Source organism: Procambarus clarkii, chromosome 22 (genome assembly GCF_040958095.1).
Source record: "Procambarus clarkii isolate CNS0578487 chromosome 22, FALCON_Pclarkii_2.0, whole genome shotgun sequence".
Lineage (NCBI taxonomy): Eukaryota > Metazoa > Arthropoda > Malacostraca > Decapoda > Cambaridae > Procambarus > Procambarus clarkii.
Genome location: NC_091171.1, coordinates 4,071,859 through 4,090,090, shown reverse-complemented (window position 1 = coordinate 4,090,090; position 18,232 = coordinate 4,071,859).

Genomic DNA, 18,232 nt, shown 5'->3' with positions numbered 1-18,232 from the left:
CACTGGACTTGAAAAAGTGACAGAATTTTTATTGAAACATCAACGTGGACAGTAGTGCATATTAAGGACAAAGAGAGAGAGAGAGAGAAGAGATAAAGAGGAGAGCAGGAGAGAACACGAGAAGGGTCAGGAGGAGAGGGATGAGGGAAGGGGAGGAGAGAGGGATGGGAATGGGGAGAGGGAGAACAGAGAAGGGAGTGGAAAGGGAGGTGACGTTATCAACAAGGTTTAAGAGATTCCAACCCGGTAAAGGCCTCACCAGAATGCCTAAAGAGAGACCGGCCAACCAATCATGAAGGCCTATAAACATGGATCGCCAGGCATCATTAAACCGAGGCTGATCTCCATCGGTTTAATCTACATGACCTGCCAATATCCGGCTGCCGCTACATAAAACATACCGTCTAACCGGATTCCGAGCCACGTAAAAGGTAGTATCCGATCCACTCTCGTTAACGAAATAAACTAAAACAAATGTGCCTCTAAAAGATAGGCATTTTAACACTATTTGCGCTGCTCTGATTTATGGTAAAGTCGTGTCAGAAAATATAATAGACTGTTTCTTAATATATTGTTCGGTGATAATCTATTGAGTTAATGATTTATACAGGCAAGAGAGACATTCCTACCTCCCTCTCCTCCCCTCCCCCCTCTCTCTCTCTCCCTCCTCCTCCTCTCTCTCCCTCCCTCTCTTTCTCTCCCTCCCTCCTTCCCCTCTCTTTCTCTCCCTCCCTCTTTCTCTCTCCCTCTCCCTCTCTTCCTCCCTCTCTCTCCCCTTCCCTCCATCCCTTTCTCTCTCTCTTTCCTATACGTTAATATCCACCTATCCTGCTCCCTCTCTTATTTTCCTAGCCCCCTCCCCTTCTTTCCTACCCCCACCCCTATTTTCCTACCCCTTCCTTAATTTTCCTACCCGTTCCCCAATGTTTTTTACCCGTTCCCCAATGTTTTTACCCATTCCCCAATGTTCCTACCCATACCCCAATGTTCCTACCCATACCCCAATGTTCCTACCCATACCCCAATGTTCCTACCCATACCCCAATGTTCCTACCCATACCCCAATGTTCCTACCCCCGGCACAGGGTTCTACACTTCTAGTGTGACAAGAGTAGTTACAAAAAGTTATAAACTGTACAATCCAGGTCGTTACCACCACCTGTTAGTTAATATTGTGTAACATCAATGTTTAATTCCCGTTATTGGGGACAGGAAGCCTTATGGAGGTGCCCCTTGACCAAGGCTGGGCCCCACAACAGTTACCTATCTCCCGGCTACATATTTTACTGCTAAGTGAACAGAGGTTTCAAAGTAAAGGAAACGTGTCCAACTGTTTCTGTCCTGCCCGGGGAGATTGAACCCAGGTCCCCACGGTTGCGAGCCGAGAGCGAAGACCACTCTGCTACGTCCATTTGGGCAGATCATCTTAAGATACTGTAGAAAGCTATGGACAAGGCGCTAGATTCACGAAAGCACTTACGCAAATACTTACGAATGTGTACATCTTTCCTCAATCTTTGACGGCTTTGGTTACATTTATTAAACAGTTTACACGCATGAAAACTTGCCAATCAACTGCTGTTATTGTTATAACCAAGCCTCCTGGTGCTTCGGAGCCTATTAACTGTTTAATAGTTGTAAACAAAGCCGCCAAAGATTGAGAAAAGATGTACAGGTTCGTAAGTGCTTTCGTGAATCTGGCCCCAAGTCAAGAAGGGTTGAGAGTTGGTAAAAGCCTAGTCTTCACAAATATATTTTTTTAAATATTTACCAATAGAATCGCAGGAATAATTAAAAACAGTGTATCCACCAATCACAGCGTGACTTTGATTCCCGCTGACCAATCACAGAGTGCCAGGGGGTCAATGACCAAACGGCCGGAACTTGTTCCGTTTGGAAGGATTAGTAGCGTTAACAAACAGAAAGTTATCTTGAAGTAAAGTAACCCTCGTGTCGTCCACAGTCGACCTCCAGCACGTTCTCTCCATATGATACTCCGTAACAAAATACAACTGTTTTACCAGGCCAGAAACGTATGAACCCAGGCAACCCACCAAACCTATCGAAGCCGATCCATAGAATGCATCAATATTACGGTGCTTTAATCTTGACAAATACGTCGCTTTTTTAACGGATCGGTGGATACCGTAACAAACACGACGAGAGGGAGAGTACGAAGGACGGGTGATAAAGGAGGGAAACAAATTCAGAGTAAAACAATTAGAGAAGAGCAGCTGTGGAGGAGCAGTCCTCGCATATATCAACCATCATCTCAAGATAGCCCCACACCTCGGGAGCGCTGGTGACCCAGTTCGAGCCCTGGGTAGGCAAGGACACTCAGGGGAACCTTTAGCTAATTGTTCATACCTGCTCAGCCAGTAGTAATCGGGCACCTGGTTGTAAACTGATTGGAGGATGGTGTTCCAGGGACACTTCGCAGATTTAAGGTGAGGAAGGGGAAGCTCAAAACCTGCTAACAAGATCCAAAAGTCGTATTTTCTTGTACTCACCTGTAAAAAAAGAAAAACAACTTTTAATAACGAGAAAAGATTTGCAGAAACAGTGTGAAGCTAACACTTGTAGGCTTATAATAATGGAGTTACTGGATATCAACTGATCGATGGCCAATCTGAACGCAAATATCATCTGTTTTATAGTTGGAATCTGTAGCCATAAAATCACTGTAAAGATGTGGGAAGTAAGCCAAGTCTCTGGAGGTCATCACACGACACCACACGTTATTCTTCAGCTGCATCTTGGCCATACTACGCCCCACTTAACAAGTACACTTTACGTTTGAGTACCATGCTTCAGAAGGAAACATTAATGCTGTACAAAGTGTACAGAGAAGAACGACAAAGTTAATCCCTGCCATCAGCAACATTCAGTATGCAATTAAAAAAAGCACAATTTAAATTGTCTAGAAGAGCGAAGAGTAAGGGACGACACGACTGAAATATCTACATGAATGAAAGCCTAAACTATGATTATTAACAGCCTGTTAAATACACCTAAACCAAATATGGTACAAAAAATGATGCAAATCTGCTGCGCCACCATTCACGAGGACCTACCTAACCCCTGGTCTGGAAATAGGGATGTTGATTCATGGATCACGTTGCCAGATAACGTAATTGACGAGAGTTCACTGGGTGGGTTTAAGCAGTTAGCCAAATATTATGAGTGGGTGTAGTTGAATGGTAAACACCACCTGTCTAAGGCCAATAAGTCTTCTGCAGCTTGAAAACTTCACTCAAATAAAAGTCTAGACGAATTTCATTTGGAAGCATCAAAGGTCAGGCCTAAGTCTCGCTCTCATCGATATCAATATATATATCATCGTATATTTACAAAAATATTAAGTTGTATTCTTGATTAAAGCTTTATATATATTTCATTCTCCTGGACACTCGGAGCCTCAAACTTGCGACCACATAGACAGTAGCCAGCCGCTCTACCTACTGAGCCAAAGATAAAGAAAGATAATCCTCGAAGATAATCGATCGATAATCCTGGTGTGACACAGGCAACTACACATCGCATTCACTCCAAACATCCATCTTTGCTTCCAACGACGTGAAGTTCATTTCCCGTAGTCTCTCCCTCATAGCTCTTACCCCAGAAGCATCTATAATCAGTAAATATAGCTCCACCGCACAAGGGAGGGAGCAAAGCATTGTCTAAACATTATAGACCAGTTGCTCTGACATCACATAATAATAGTTAAAAAAAAAATTATCAGGAAACCGACCTCCAGATTATGGAGAAGAATGAACTTCACATCGCAGGTCAACAGGTATTTACAGCGGGAAGATCCTGCCTTTCGCAGTTACTGTCATATAATCACTGAAGCATTAGAAAACACAATGATGGTGTTGGTTACACCGACTTTGTTAAGGTACTTGATAAAGGTGACCATGGAGTGATAACCGATAAAATGAGATCAATAGGAATAACAGGTAAAGTAGGGAGATGGTTATACAAATTCCTGTCAAACAGAATGCAAAAAAGTAACTTCCAATCTAAGAAGGTCAAGTCCAAGCACAGTGAAAAGCTCTGTATCTCAGGGCTTTTGTACACCCCTTGGTTTTTTCTCATTCTCATATCAGATATAAAAAAAATTACATATAATAAGTTTCATGTCTTCCTTTGCAGACATCACAAAAATCAACATTAAAATTACTTCCGTAGATGACATTGGAAAACTACAAGCTGATATTAATAGTTTCCGATTGGGCAGTGGAAAATAACATGATGTTTAACAGTGACCAATTCAAGGTACTTAGGTATGGACAATATTAAAACCTTAAACTAAATACAGGGTGCAAGACACAATCAGACCTTCTCATAGTGGGAATGCAACATGTAAAGGATCTGGAAATAATGATGTCTGACGACCTAACGTTTAGGGAGCATAACCTCCATATATACGTTTGGATATTTGGAGTCATATCTCATATATAGTCTGGTAGAAACATGGATGGATGCATTATGATAACCATTAAATTCAACGAACCCATTACAATGCTTCTAATACTTAAATCACTTGTGTTCCTCGATACTTACTTCCCCCTTCAGAGCAGGAGAGATTACTAAAATAGAGGGAATACAGAGAACATATACGGTACGCACAGACGCGATGAAACACCCAAACTATTGGGATTGTCCCAAAACCTCTCACAATGTACTCCCTAGAAAGGAGACGAGAGAGGTATCAAATAATATACACATGGGAAATACTGGAGGGCCAGGTTCCAAATTTACACAGTCAAACAATGTACTGGAGTGAACGATATGGAAGAAAATGTAGAATTGAACCAGTGAAGAGCTGGGGTGCCATAGGCACAATCAGAGAACACTGTCTTAACATCAGAGATTCACGGCTGTTCAACACCTTCCCAGCGAGCTTAAGAAACATTGCCTGAACAAAAGTGGACGTCTTCAAGAAAAACTGGAGAGTTTTCTGCAAGTGCCGGACCAACCTGGCTGTAGTGCATATGAGGGCCTGCGGGCGCTCCAAGCAACAGCCTGTTGGACCAAGCTCTCACAAGTACATAACTTACCACTAACATCTTGGTGCAAGGTTAGTGTGAGCCACGAGGTCTGATTACCAGTTGAAATCGATATTATTCTAGTGACGAGTGTGGGTCGATATAGCTATTTGTGGAGTTGCTGTTATAGGGTCCAGCGGCCGCGTAACTTATTAGTGAACAGGTAGTAACTCTTCATTGTCCCTACTTTCACTGTTTTGTACAATTTCCCCTACCTTCTCTTTTCCTACTTTCCTCCGTTTCTTCATCCCTTCCGTAGATTCTTAATTCAGCACATCTAGTTAAGAATAGAGATGAGTTTCTCTCAAGAATTGTTTCAGATTTGAGGGGCAGAAGTTTAGAAGCCCGAAACGCCATGCGCACTAGTGGCTTTAGGTATTGTATGTACTTTCACTATCTTTAAATCCAACATTATGTATGTAACTCAATGTATGTACCTTTACCTGAATAAAAAACCTAAATCTAAATCTAAGGCGAGTGTTGGAAATAATTACCCAGAGGTGAGGATCCAGGAGGCCAAGCTTCATACAAATAACCAAGCACAAAGCTACTCGTGCTTCCCTGGAGGACACGTGTGTGTAGTGTGCTAGTCCAGCACAGAGGATGGAGGGGTGGAGACGGAGGCTGTCCCATAAAGTAGGTGGCAGAGTTTTTGACCCATTCACAGGAGTCAAAAACATTAACCCCGCGACATAGCTTGAAGGTTGTGACCAGAAAAGAAAAGAGCCAAAACTACTGCAAATAATTATTTATTCTGTTCTCAAGGGGGAAACTCTTGTCCAACTCTTGGAGATGAGTGTCGTGCGGAGGTAGTATGCAACGCCATAAGCAAGACAACTAAGAACACCGACAAGCAATGCGAGGACTTGGTAATTGGGGACTTCCACATTGGGGTTCGTTCTGAAGATTGGAAGAGGAAGTTGCAGATGTGAATGCAGGAGCATTTATCTAAGATTTTGTTACCAACATGGACAATACGACTGGAAATGGGATATAAGGGAAATGTAGGAAAGGGGCTTTGCTATCCAAATTTAGGATGGCAACTGAATTTATTTTTCACTGAAAACAAGTTGGCAACGAATGACTGTCCTCGGCAATTAGTGTCAACTGCCGGCAAGACAAACACTGCAAATCTAATGTAATATTGTTAGACAACTAGAGCAAATTCTACGGCAAATTTGTTATGTATGCTAGAGAAGCGGTTCATTAATTTAGGACAGGGGAGGAAACATTATGCGGGACAGTCTGCTGGCAAAGCTGATCACCACGAGTTAACATTTTGTTGGTGTTTCGTATGTCCAGAGTGCTCCAGTTGGGTGAGGGATGTGTTCACCCCCAAGTTGTTAAGACTGGTGTTGGGTTCATGCCAGGTGAAGCAGAAGTTAGCGTCTATGTATACTCTGGTCGTGTGGTGTAAACTGTTTTGGATAATCACAACAGAGATTTGAATTCATGAAAGGTATAGTGCCTGTCCATGGTGTTCTGGCAGTGTAAAATCTTATGGTTAGTGGTGTGATGTGTTGGACTCATCAAAAGATGAGTAAAATGTGTTTCTGTTGTTGTTTGTTGTTTTAGATTTAGCTACCGAGAACGAAGTGACTATGAAGCACGGTGTATAGTGAGCCCGTAAAAAGGTGTTTCTTTAACCCATGACATTTAAGGACAGTAGGTCAGGTGTCTGCCGATGCCTCAGTGTGTGCTGGTCAGTGGACCAACTGACCAGCAGGACAACAGGTGCTCAATTCTCAACCAATTGGTGGATTATTAAATGTGAAACAGGCTTAAATGGAGCTCAGTTAACCCAGTGTTGCACCGCTGAGTTGGTCATCTTCACACACAAAATGGAGAGGTTAGAAACAGACGTTTTGTGTAGTGTCCATCCGCGCGATATCATAGTGTTATCTAATACAACTTTTAGCCTATGTGATAACGTATTCATGGAACAAGAGTTACTATTCTATTGTTAAATGATATTAATGTTAAAGAGTTAGATGATATAATGTTAGATTAAATAATTGTTAGATGACCTAACAATATTATTGTATCCTGAAAATACTTTTTAAATTCAAACTTAAACTGAAGGTTTGACACAAGCCTGGTGTAGCCTGGCCTGTGGTGGGAGCGGCTCTGCTGCTACAACTGACTCAACAATGACACAACAAAAAGGCCGCGCTAAAGAATGTGATGAATTCTTAAAAGAATTTCACCACTGTCTTCTGCGTGCCTCTGCTGCATCCCCAACCCGTCCTCCTAATAGCACGTCGCATTTTGACGTACACTCTGCCTACGGCCAAAACCTGTCGTCTTAGAAATTGGTAGCGGCTCGCGAAATTGACATACTGTCCAAACTGACATACTGTCCATACTGACCCGTTTTCTGTTTTGGGGCCTCTGGTAGGTTAGGATAAGGGCACTTTAGTGCGACAGTTTCTTGACGTTGTCAACACTCCGGAGAACGGGCTGCCCCCCCCCCCTCTCCTGTGTCCCTTTCTCTAATCTCCCCCCCCCCCTCCTCCCTCCTGTGCCCAAACCTCATGGTCAAAATCTGGGTATTACTGCCGTAATGAGGGCGCCGGACAGGGTAATTGGCTGAAATGGGGACGTGTGTTGGACTTACGACCTTGCCCCTGAGGCCCTGTCCTCCAATCATGGAGATGTCCTCCTCCTACCAGGGACCTATTCACCTCTACGGGGACCTATTCTACCGCTGTGGACCTTTCTCAGGAACCCTGTCCCCCCCCCCCACCGTGGTCTCTGTCCCCCCACCGTGGTCCCTGTCCCCCCACCGTGGACCCTGTCCCCCCCACCGTGGTCCCTGTCCCCCCACCATGGACCCTGTCCACCCGAGGGCATGGAGAGAGTACTTATTTTCCAAGTGTAATTGACTGGTGATTGAGTGTGAGCACGTGCGGGACCCTGCAAACTGTCGCACAATGACTGGTGAGTGTACAGTCTGGTCCAGGACCGTCACCACGGCTTAGTTGGTAGGATTGGTGGCTGCTGCTTTTGTGATCCGTGGTTCGAGGTTCCGATGGTGCAAGCAAATTAATCATAAATTATATATATACACATATGTTGTACCTAATAGCCAGAACGCACTACTTGGCCTACTATGCAAGGCCCGATTTGCCAAATAAGCCAAGTTTTCATGAATTAATTGTTTTTCGACTACATAACCAACCTAACCTAACCTAACTTTTTCGGCTACCTAACCGAACCTAACCTATAAAGATAGGTTAGGTTAGGTTAGGTAGGGGTGATTAGGTTCGGTCGTATATCTACGTTAATTTTAACTATAATAAAAAAATTGACCTCATATATAATGAAATAGGTTTCTTTATAATTTTATAAGAAAAAAAAATAGAGAAAATATATTAATTCAGGAAAACTTGGTTTATTAGGCAAATGGGGCCTTGCTTAGTAGGCCGAGAAGTGCATTCTGGCTACTAGGTACGACATATATATATATATATATATATATATATATATATATATATATATATATATATATATATATATATATATATATATATATATAAAATGTTGCACACCTCACATTAAGGAGCAATTTTTTCTTAACTTGTTTTTGTGAAGATCAATTATTGTTAAAGTGAACACTGAGAGCGAGGGAAGAGCTCCGGCAGTGGCCAGCCAACACAATACTCGCCCGGCCCGCGGTTGGTCGCCATTCATACATTCTTCCTGTTGAACTTCAGAGACACGATCACTAACTTCTTGCTCACTCTGCTGCTTAACGTTGATATTGTGCTTCATAGATATGTAAACAATCTGGCATGTCGGGGTGAAATTGTGTTTCAGTAACAATCGTGGGATTTTAGTTGTCAAGTTGAGAAGGAGTCAGGAAGCCTTGCCACGTTACGAGCTCTGTATCTCGTATCTTCTACATGGCGACTTAGTCGGTATTAACGAAACACTTTACGAGCTCTCAAGCGCTCCAGTGTCGTCCGTAACAATAACAACACCTCACTGGGTCCAGATAAAACAATGCCGCCCGATATGGAAGCAATGATTACCCACATTATAAAAAATCACCCACTCATGCAAGAACTAATAAGCAAGCAAAATAAACTTGAGAATACCCTATGTACAATCCAGAAGACCCAGGAGGCCATACTTCACATTCTGCAGGGCCTGAAGTTGCCTCAGGCGAGTTCAGCAGGTTGCAACTTGGTGCATGGGGATGCAACACGAGCCACGGCACAAAACAGCAAACTCAGTGCTACCCAAGTGTACTCAGTGCGACCCAGTGAACACACCACCACCAGTGAACACAACACCACCAGTGAACACAACACCACCAGTGAACACAACACCACCAGTGAACACAACACCACCAACAGCACCACCAGTGAACACAACACCACCAGTGAACACAACAGCACCACCAGTGAACACAACGACACTAGTGTACACAACACCACAGGCACCCATACAAACAGTACCACCAGCACATGACGGTGGTGCAACACCACATACAACACCACCAGTGAACACACTCTCACCAGCAACAACACCACACACAGTACATCTGATGACCAACACCTCCACGATGGATAACCACGCTGAAGAAAGTCTCACTATCCTACAATGGAACTGCAATGGCGTTCGCAATAGAATTAATGACATCATACAATACGCTCGTGAACACCAAACTGACGTCATAGTGCTACAGGAGACAATGGTAGGTGATGACTTCAACCCAAGGTTCAGCGGTTATCGCAAGTTCTCCCTGCCACATGGGGAAAGAAAACGGGGTCTCATCACTTTTGTAAATAACAACATTCCCGCACAGATTATTGATGACCTGCACATGGGGGATGAGTTTGAATCACTGGGAGTAACCCTTTACTTAAACAATAATGCTCTACATATAATCAACCTATATGTGCCACAGAGTAAACTTGACCTTGACGCACTGCCTGAGTTTGTTAATGAAGAACCTACCCTGCTGGTCGGTGACCTGAATGCCAGACACCCACACTTTGGTGCCAACTGTCATCAGCCCAATGTCAATGGACGGAAACTGTCACTCTTTGTCAGGGGAAGTGAAAACCTTAGGGTCCTGGGTGATGAACAGCCAACTCACCTCAGAGGAGGAAGATTAGATTATGCTCTCCTGCTGAATGCACAGGACACGGATGCCAGTACACACATTGTGCACAGTTTGTGTAGTGACCACTGGGCACTGATTACCACCGTCGACATGAGCAAGAGAAGGAAAGAGACAAATAAAAGAAAAAGGTTATCACTCGGACCAGATATGAGGCCGCACTTCATAAACAGGATGAGTGACTGGTTCACGGAATATCAAATCCCAGAAGACATTAACACATTTGTTGATGACCTTAACCACCACATTGAGAGCTGTCTAAGAGTTCCGCGCCGTACGCCTGGGCGAAGTAACCCTCAGAGGAAGAAAATAAAATGGTATGAGAATGATTACATAAAGATGCTTAACGCAAATGTGCGAGATATGAGTAGAGAGTACCGGAGACATCCCACTGAAAGTAACCAAGAGTTGTTTAAAACTGTGTGTCAAGTAGCCAGGGAAGAGAAGATTAAAGAGCGGGAAAGACAATGGCTTGAGTTCACTAGCTCTATTGGACGGGAAACATCTGCAAGACAAGTGTGGGCAAAAATTCAGATAGCTAAGGGGGGCAGAGCCCGGCCTGCGGCTCACAAAGACCCCCAGGGTAAGGCTGAGGAACTAATTCACAAGTGGAGTGATGCAGCATCCTCCTCCTCCCTCCCTGCAGAAATCAGCAGGGAACAGCTCCTGCGACATGATGACAGAAGAATTAGGATAACAAGAGCACTGTCTAGTGATGACGAATATGGGGAACCAATCACAGCCCAAGAAGTAAGGGGCGCTATGAAAAAGGGTAAAAGTACAGCACCTGGTGAAGATGGCGTCACCTACGACATACTCAATGCACTGTGTGAAGTGTCTGGGAATCCACTACTCCACCTGTTTAACAAGTCATTCCTAAGTGGAGTGTTGCCCACACAATGGAAACACGCAATAATTATTCCCATACCGAAGCCTAATGACCCTGGTAATTACAGACCTATCAGCCTCGTGTCATGCACTTGCAAGATGCTTGAAAGGATCATCCTAAACCGACTGTTGCACAAAATAGGCAGGTTAGGGGAGGGGGTCAATGGATTTGTTAAAGGACGGAGCACAGCAAATTGTATAGTTAATTACTTGGCTAATGACACGGCTAGGTACTCTGTATTTGTTGACATCAAAGGAGCCTTCGACAAAGCACAGGGGATTGCGATCCTGGACGAGCTTGCATGCATGGGTGTCAAGGGGAGACTCATGAAATGGGTTGAAGACTACCTCACAGGAAGGAAAGCCAAGGTTTGCTTCAATGGAGCAGTCTCCAGAACAATGAATATGGAACTCGGGACCCCCCAAGGCGGAGTCTTAAGCCCTACACTATTCAATGTACTTATGAACGCCATTGCAAATATTGATTTTCCGGAAGGAACACAACAAGTGGGATATGCAGATGATGTCCTAATACAAGCTCCCACCTTGGGAAAAATTGAACAGTCCATTGAACTCCTCGGAAGGAAATGTATTGAGCTCGGTTTCACTCTCTCCACAAACAAGACGAAGGCATACTCCCATCACAAGCGGAGAGCAAATGAAGAACTGCAAATTAATGGTGTAACACTTGAATGGGTTGACCACTATCGGTACCTTGGCGTCACTGTCGGCTCTAACAAGGGAAAGAAAGAGGAGCTCAACCAACTCATAGGAACATGCAAAAGTCGACTCAGGGCACTGAAAGCTATGACCTGGAATGGACATGGAGCCTCTATTGCCGTGCTCAAAATGATGTACACAGCCTATGTGCGCTCCGTCATAGACTATGCCGCACCAGTACTGTGCACCTACTCCCAAAGCGATATGAAAAGGCTTGAAAGCGTTCAAAATGAAGCCATGACAATCATTCTTGGAGTCCCAAGAACTGCCAAAACGTCTAATCTACGAGAGGAGTTTTCCCTTCCCAGTATTAAAAGCAGAATTCAGGAGCTGAATGCTAAGCTTGCAATTAAGATAGCCAGAGATCCCCATTACAATGATATTGCCAAGAAAAAACTGAGCTCTGTGCTACTTTCAGGGGGAAACAGGAGAAGCAAAAAATGGCATCACAGAGCAGTCTGCTACCTTGAAGAGCTTCACCTGCTTGAGCAAGCCCGTGAGCTCCTGCCTGTAGAGAGGTTACCTCCCTGGGAGGATGACTCATGCAAGATCATCATCAATGAAATGGCAATGAAAAAATCCAACATGATACCACAAGAAATGAGGCACAAGTATCTCGAGGACATTTATAAAGAAGCCGGAGATGAATTAGATCAAATCTACACTGACGGGTCATCTAATCCTATCAATGGCAGGGCTGGTGCAGCATACACGGTAATCAAGGATAATACCTTCCAACGCAGAAATGAAGACAAAGCGCGTATTGAGAACTATGCCTCTTCAACGCAAGCAGAGCTAACTGCCATTGTTATGGCGTTAAGGTTTCTTGAACGGAACACTAATGGTGCAGTGATTTGCACCGATTCAAAAGCAGCACTGCAAAGCCTAAGTAAAAATCAGACAGAAAATCTTGCAATAGTTGCTGAAATCAAGAGAGCTGTGAGAGTACTTACCAACCAGGGAAGAGTCATCAAGTTTCTGTGGATCCCCTCCCATGTTGGAATATGTGGGAATGAACGAGCAGATGTGCTGGCTGCTGAAGGCGCTGAAGGAGACCATATTGAATACTTCATACCCAAGACTCTACTACAAATTAGAGGTATTATCAGGCAACATCACCGTGACAAGGTAACTGAGGAAAGGAGGATAGAAGCACAAACCAGTGAATCTGTACGATGGTACAACATGGTTGCAGCTGGCAATCCCAATCAGTATGGCCGAAGAGGAGGACGACGAGGGAGAGAATCTGTAATAGCGAGAATCCGTCTTGGATACAAATATCCATGGAGATTTGGAATGGAAACAACAGTTGATCAGCGAAGTTGCAGCATCTGTGGTGAGAGTGATGGACACCGCCTTGACCACTATCTACGTGAATGTGAACACCTGAGAGATATTAGGAATAACTGTAGAATAATAAACCCCACATTGTTTGAGTTAGGAAAACACTATTTGGCAAATATTGATACTGTTCTTAAAAGATTTCCCAATTTTGCACCCGCAAGATAACGTAAGCTTTTAAGGGTTGATAAATGTTAATCTTCTTGTTTGAGGAGCTGTTCACTTGAGACAGTTAAGCAAGTCCCAGCTGTGTCTGGGTACAAGTGACAGGATGAACAACCCAGCGGGTTTTCTTCCTATTGGGGAGTGTTGTACATTCTGCTATGGCGGTATGTTCACTCACAAGATGAGTGGCGCTGCCCAATAAACTCGCCCCTCGGGGCAAAATTAAATTAAAAATTACTCTCCACGAGAAGACGACCTCGTAGCGCGTGGGAGCTCGTAGACTAAATATCATCTAAGCTACCATAGTCAAGAATAAAGTGTTTCACAAGAGGACACGCCAGTGTTCTGAGAGTGCTGGCCCAGCTGGACGTGTTGAGGGCCATGTGTGTGGCCCATGGCCAAATTAACCGGTTCCCCTCTCTCGCTACGGGTTACGGAACGGGTTTTTATGATATAAATCTGTGTTAGACAGAAAAAGTAGCCGAATGGTCTGCAAATGCCAAAAGAGGTGGGGGAGGTAGGGGGTAGGAGGGAGGGTGGGGGAGGACGGAGTAGGAGGGAGGGTGGGGGAGGACGGAGTAGGAGGGAGGGGGCGGGTGGATAGGGTATAGGGAGGAGAGGAGAGAGAGAGAGGATTGGGAGGGAGAGGGGGGGGGAGGACGGAGGGAGAGGGCGAGAAGAGAGGGAGAGAGAGATGATGAGCGTGCGCGCGCGCGTGTGTGTGTGTGTGTGTGTGTGTGTGTGTGTGTGTGTGTGTGTGTGTGTGTGTGTGTGTGTGTGTGTGTGTGTGTGTGTGTGTGTGTGTGTGTGTGTACTAAGACATTTTTTTTATCTAACCACTGAGCTTCGTTTACAATGGTGGTTCGACTCTCCAACATGACCATAATGTTCATACCTAGAGCACGGAGCGTTCTTAGTCTGTCTCATATCTTTTGGCCAGAAGGAAGTGTTTCGAGAGGGTAACAAGGCTACATAGTCAAAGACTCGAGGCAGAATCTTTGAGCTCTTTGGTCCCGCCTCTCAACTGTCAATCAACTGGTGTCCAGGTTCCTGAGCCTACTGGGCTCTATCATATCTACACTTGAAACTGTGTATGGAGTCAGCCTCTACCACATCACTGCCTAATGGTTTCCACCTGTTAACTACTCTGACACTGAACAAATTCTTTCTAACGTCTCTGTGGCTCATTTGGGTACTAAGTTAACCTGTATCCCCTTGTGGGTGTTCCACCCGTGTTAAATAATTTGTCTTTGTCCAGCCTGTTAATTCCCCTGAGAATTTTGTAGGTGGTTATCATGTCTTCCCTTACTCATCTGTCTTCCAGGGACGTGAGGTTTAGCTCCGTTAGCCTTTCCTCGTAGCTCATACCTCTCGGTTCTGGGGCTAGTCTGGTGGCATACCTTTGAATCTTCTCTAACTTTGTCTTGTGTTTAATTAGGTATGGACTCCAGCCTGCATACTCCAGGATTGGTCTTACGTAAGTGATATACAGGGTTCTGAACGATTCCTTACACAAGTTTCTAAAGGCAGTTCTTATGTTGGCCAGTCTAGCATATGCTGCTGATGATATTCTTTTGATGTGGGCCTCTGGGGACAGGTTAGGTGTGATATCAACCCCCAGATCTTTCTCTCTATTTGACTCTTGCAGAATTTCACCTCCCAGATGATACCTTGTATTCAGCCTCCTGCTCCCTTCGCCTATTTCATTGCTTTACACTTTCCTGAGTTGAATTTTAGTAACCATTTTCTTGACCATTCCTCCAGTTTGTTCAGGTCGTCCTGTAGTCTCTGTCAATCTTCTGTCTTGATTCTTCTCATAATTTTTGCATCATCAGCAAACATTGAGAGGAACGAGTCTATACCTTCTGGAAGATCGTTTACAGATATTAGAAACAGGATGGGTCCAAGTACAGAGCCCTGTGGGACACCGCTGGTAACATCTCACCACTCTGATGTCTCCCCTTCACAGTTACTCACTGTTTCCTGTTGCTTAGATACTCCCTTATCCACTGGAGCACCTTACCTTTTATTCCTGCCTGTTTCCCCAACTTTTATAACAACCTTATGGGGTACTGTGTCAAAGACTTTCTGAGAAAATGGTCTAAGAAATCTAAGAAAATCTAGAATCAAGGAAAGTCCTAGAGTCAAAGTCTAAGAAAATGGTGTGCCCACCTTTCGCATTCTTGCCTAATTTTTGTTGCTTGGTCCTAGAATTCTATTTAGCCTGTGAGGCATGATTTACCATCCCTGAACTTATGCTGGTGGTGTGTTACAAAGCTATTTCCCTCCAGATGTGCTTACGAGCCTTTTCCTCACGATCTTCTCCATCACCTTGCATGATATACAAGTTAGGGGAAGTTCAGTGCCTCTTGCCTGTCATCCTTTTTATATATTGGGACTACATTAGCTGTTTCCAGCTTTCCGTTAGGTCTCCTGTTTCCAGTGACCTGTTATACACCATAGAGAGTGGCACACTTAGTGCCTCTGCACTTTCTTTTAGTATTTATGGTGAGATTCTGTCAGACCCAACAGCCTTTGTCATATTCATCTCCAACAGATTCCTTTTGACCTCATCACTGGTGAGTTCAAATTCCTTCAAGGTTACTTAGTTTGCCGCCGCCTCGTTTAGTGCAGGGGCACTAAAATGAAGGCACTCTCCTTGTTCTATGGTGAAGACCTCCTGGAATCTCTGGGTGTGAGTGTGTGGGTATGGGTGAGGGTGTGGATGAGCGTATGGATGTGTAAGTATTCTGGTTGATACCTGGTTGATGGGGTTCTGGGAGTTCTTCTACTCCCCAAGCCCGGCCCGAGGCCAGGCTTGACTTGTGAGAGTTTGGTCCACCAGGCTGTTGCTTGGAGCGGCCCACAGGCCCACATACCCACCACAGCCTGGTTGGTCCGGCACTCCTTGGAGGAATAAATCTAGTTTCCTCTTGAAAATGTCCACGGTTGTTCCGCAAGCACAATTAGGTGAGTACAACTAGGTGAGTACCCATACCCACCATGAGGTTACCGTAAATTGATCAACAAGAATAATTGTGTCCATGCCACAGCCTCTGACCAGGCTTCCAGGTTGACGGTGTGACCAACCAGGCTGTTAACCTCCGCCGCACGCAGTCTCAGGTGTGAATCACAGATGAATGTCAACAAATTGAAGGTCCTTGAAGCAAAACTCATGGAAGACACTTCGATCAACTACTTCAAGACCATATATTACAGAGTGCCAGAACGGATAGGATACTGGAACATCAGCAGTATAGAAGCACACATGCATTAGCTATGAGGTATAGGGCCTTGAAGCTAGATTTCGTTTCCCGTCGACACAAAGCACACTCCATACACTCGTCCAAATATACCCACGGCATCTCATACACCCACTTGCGTCCATACACCCACTTGCGTCCATACACCCTCTTGCGTCCATACACCCACTTGCGTCCATACACCCACTTGTGTCCATACACCCACTTGCGTCCATACACCCTCTTGCGTCCATGCACCCACTTGCGTCCATACACCCACTTGCGTCCATGCACCCACTTGCGTCCATACACCCACTTGCGTCCATACACCCACTTGAGTCTATACACCCACTTGAGTCTATACACCCTCTTGCGTCCATACACCCACTTGCGTCCATACACCCTCTTGCGTCCATACACCCACTTGCGTCCATACACCCTCTTGCGTCCATACATCCACTTGCGTCCATACACCCTCTTGCGTCCATACATCCACTTGCGTCCATACACCCACTTGCGTCCATACACCCTCTTGCGTCCATACATCCACTTGCGTCCATACACCCACTTGCGTCCATACACCCACTTGCGTCCATACACCCACTTGCGTCCATACACCCACTTGCGTCCATACACCCACTTGCGTCCATACACCCACTTGCGTCCATACACCCTCTTGCGTCCATACACCCTCTTGCGTCCATACACCCTCTTGCGTCCATACACCCTCTTGCGTCCATACACCCTCTTGCGTCCATACACCCTCTTGCGTCCATACACCCTCTTGCGTCCATACACCCTCTTGCGTCCATACACCCTCTTGCGTCCATACACCCTCTTGCGTCCATACACCCTCTTGCATCCATACACCCTCTTGCGTCCATACACCCTCTTGCGTCCATACACCCACTTGCGTCCATACACCCTCTTGCGTCCATACATCCACTTGCATCCATACACCCTCTTGCGTCCATACACCCACTTGCGTCCATACATCCACTTGCATCCATACACCCTCTTGCGTCCATACACCCACTTGCATCCATACACCCACTTGCGTCCATACACCCACTTGCGTCCATACATCCACTTGCATCCATACACCCTCTTGCGTCCATACACCCACTTGCGTCCATACACCCTCTTGCGTCCATACATCCACTTGCATCCATACACCCACTTGCGTCCCTACACAAACCCACCCAAAAGCGCACACCTACACCTCCATGACCACACCCTGCGTCAACACTACCTCATCGTTACCCCACAAAGCCACCCCTCAGATGTGGTGTGGCTTAACTAGGGTGACAAGATCATCCTAGCAAAGACAATGGAACCAGACTTTATCTTACCGGGACTCCTGAAGGAGGCTGCATATGCACGTAATCACCAATTATCTAAAAATTGTCATTAAAATGGTGGAGACAGGAAATCATCCAGAAGTCTGGTAAGAGGCAACTGTAGCCCCAATATTGAAAAATGGATCAACAGAAGGCGCTAAATGACAGACCAGTGTCAGACACAAGTATCTGATGTGAGGTAAAGGAGAAAGTACTCTGCTTGAGAGTGGCGGAGCGTCTTGAAAGGACTGACTATGTGGTAAAAGGTCAGCATGTATTTATAAAGAGAAAGTCGGGCCTGACAAACTTGACTGAGCTCTATGACAAGGCTACAGTTGTCATACAACCCAAACC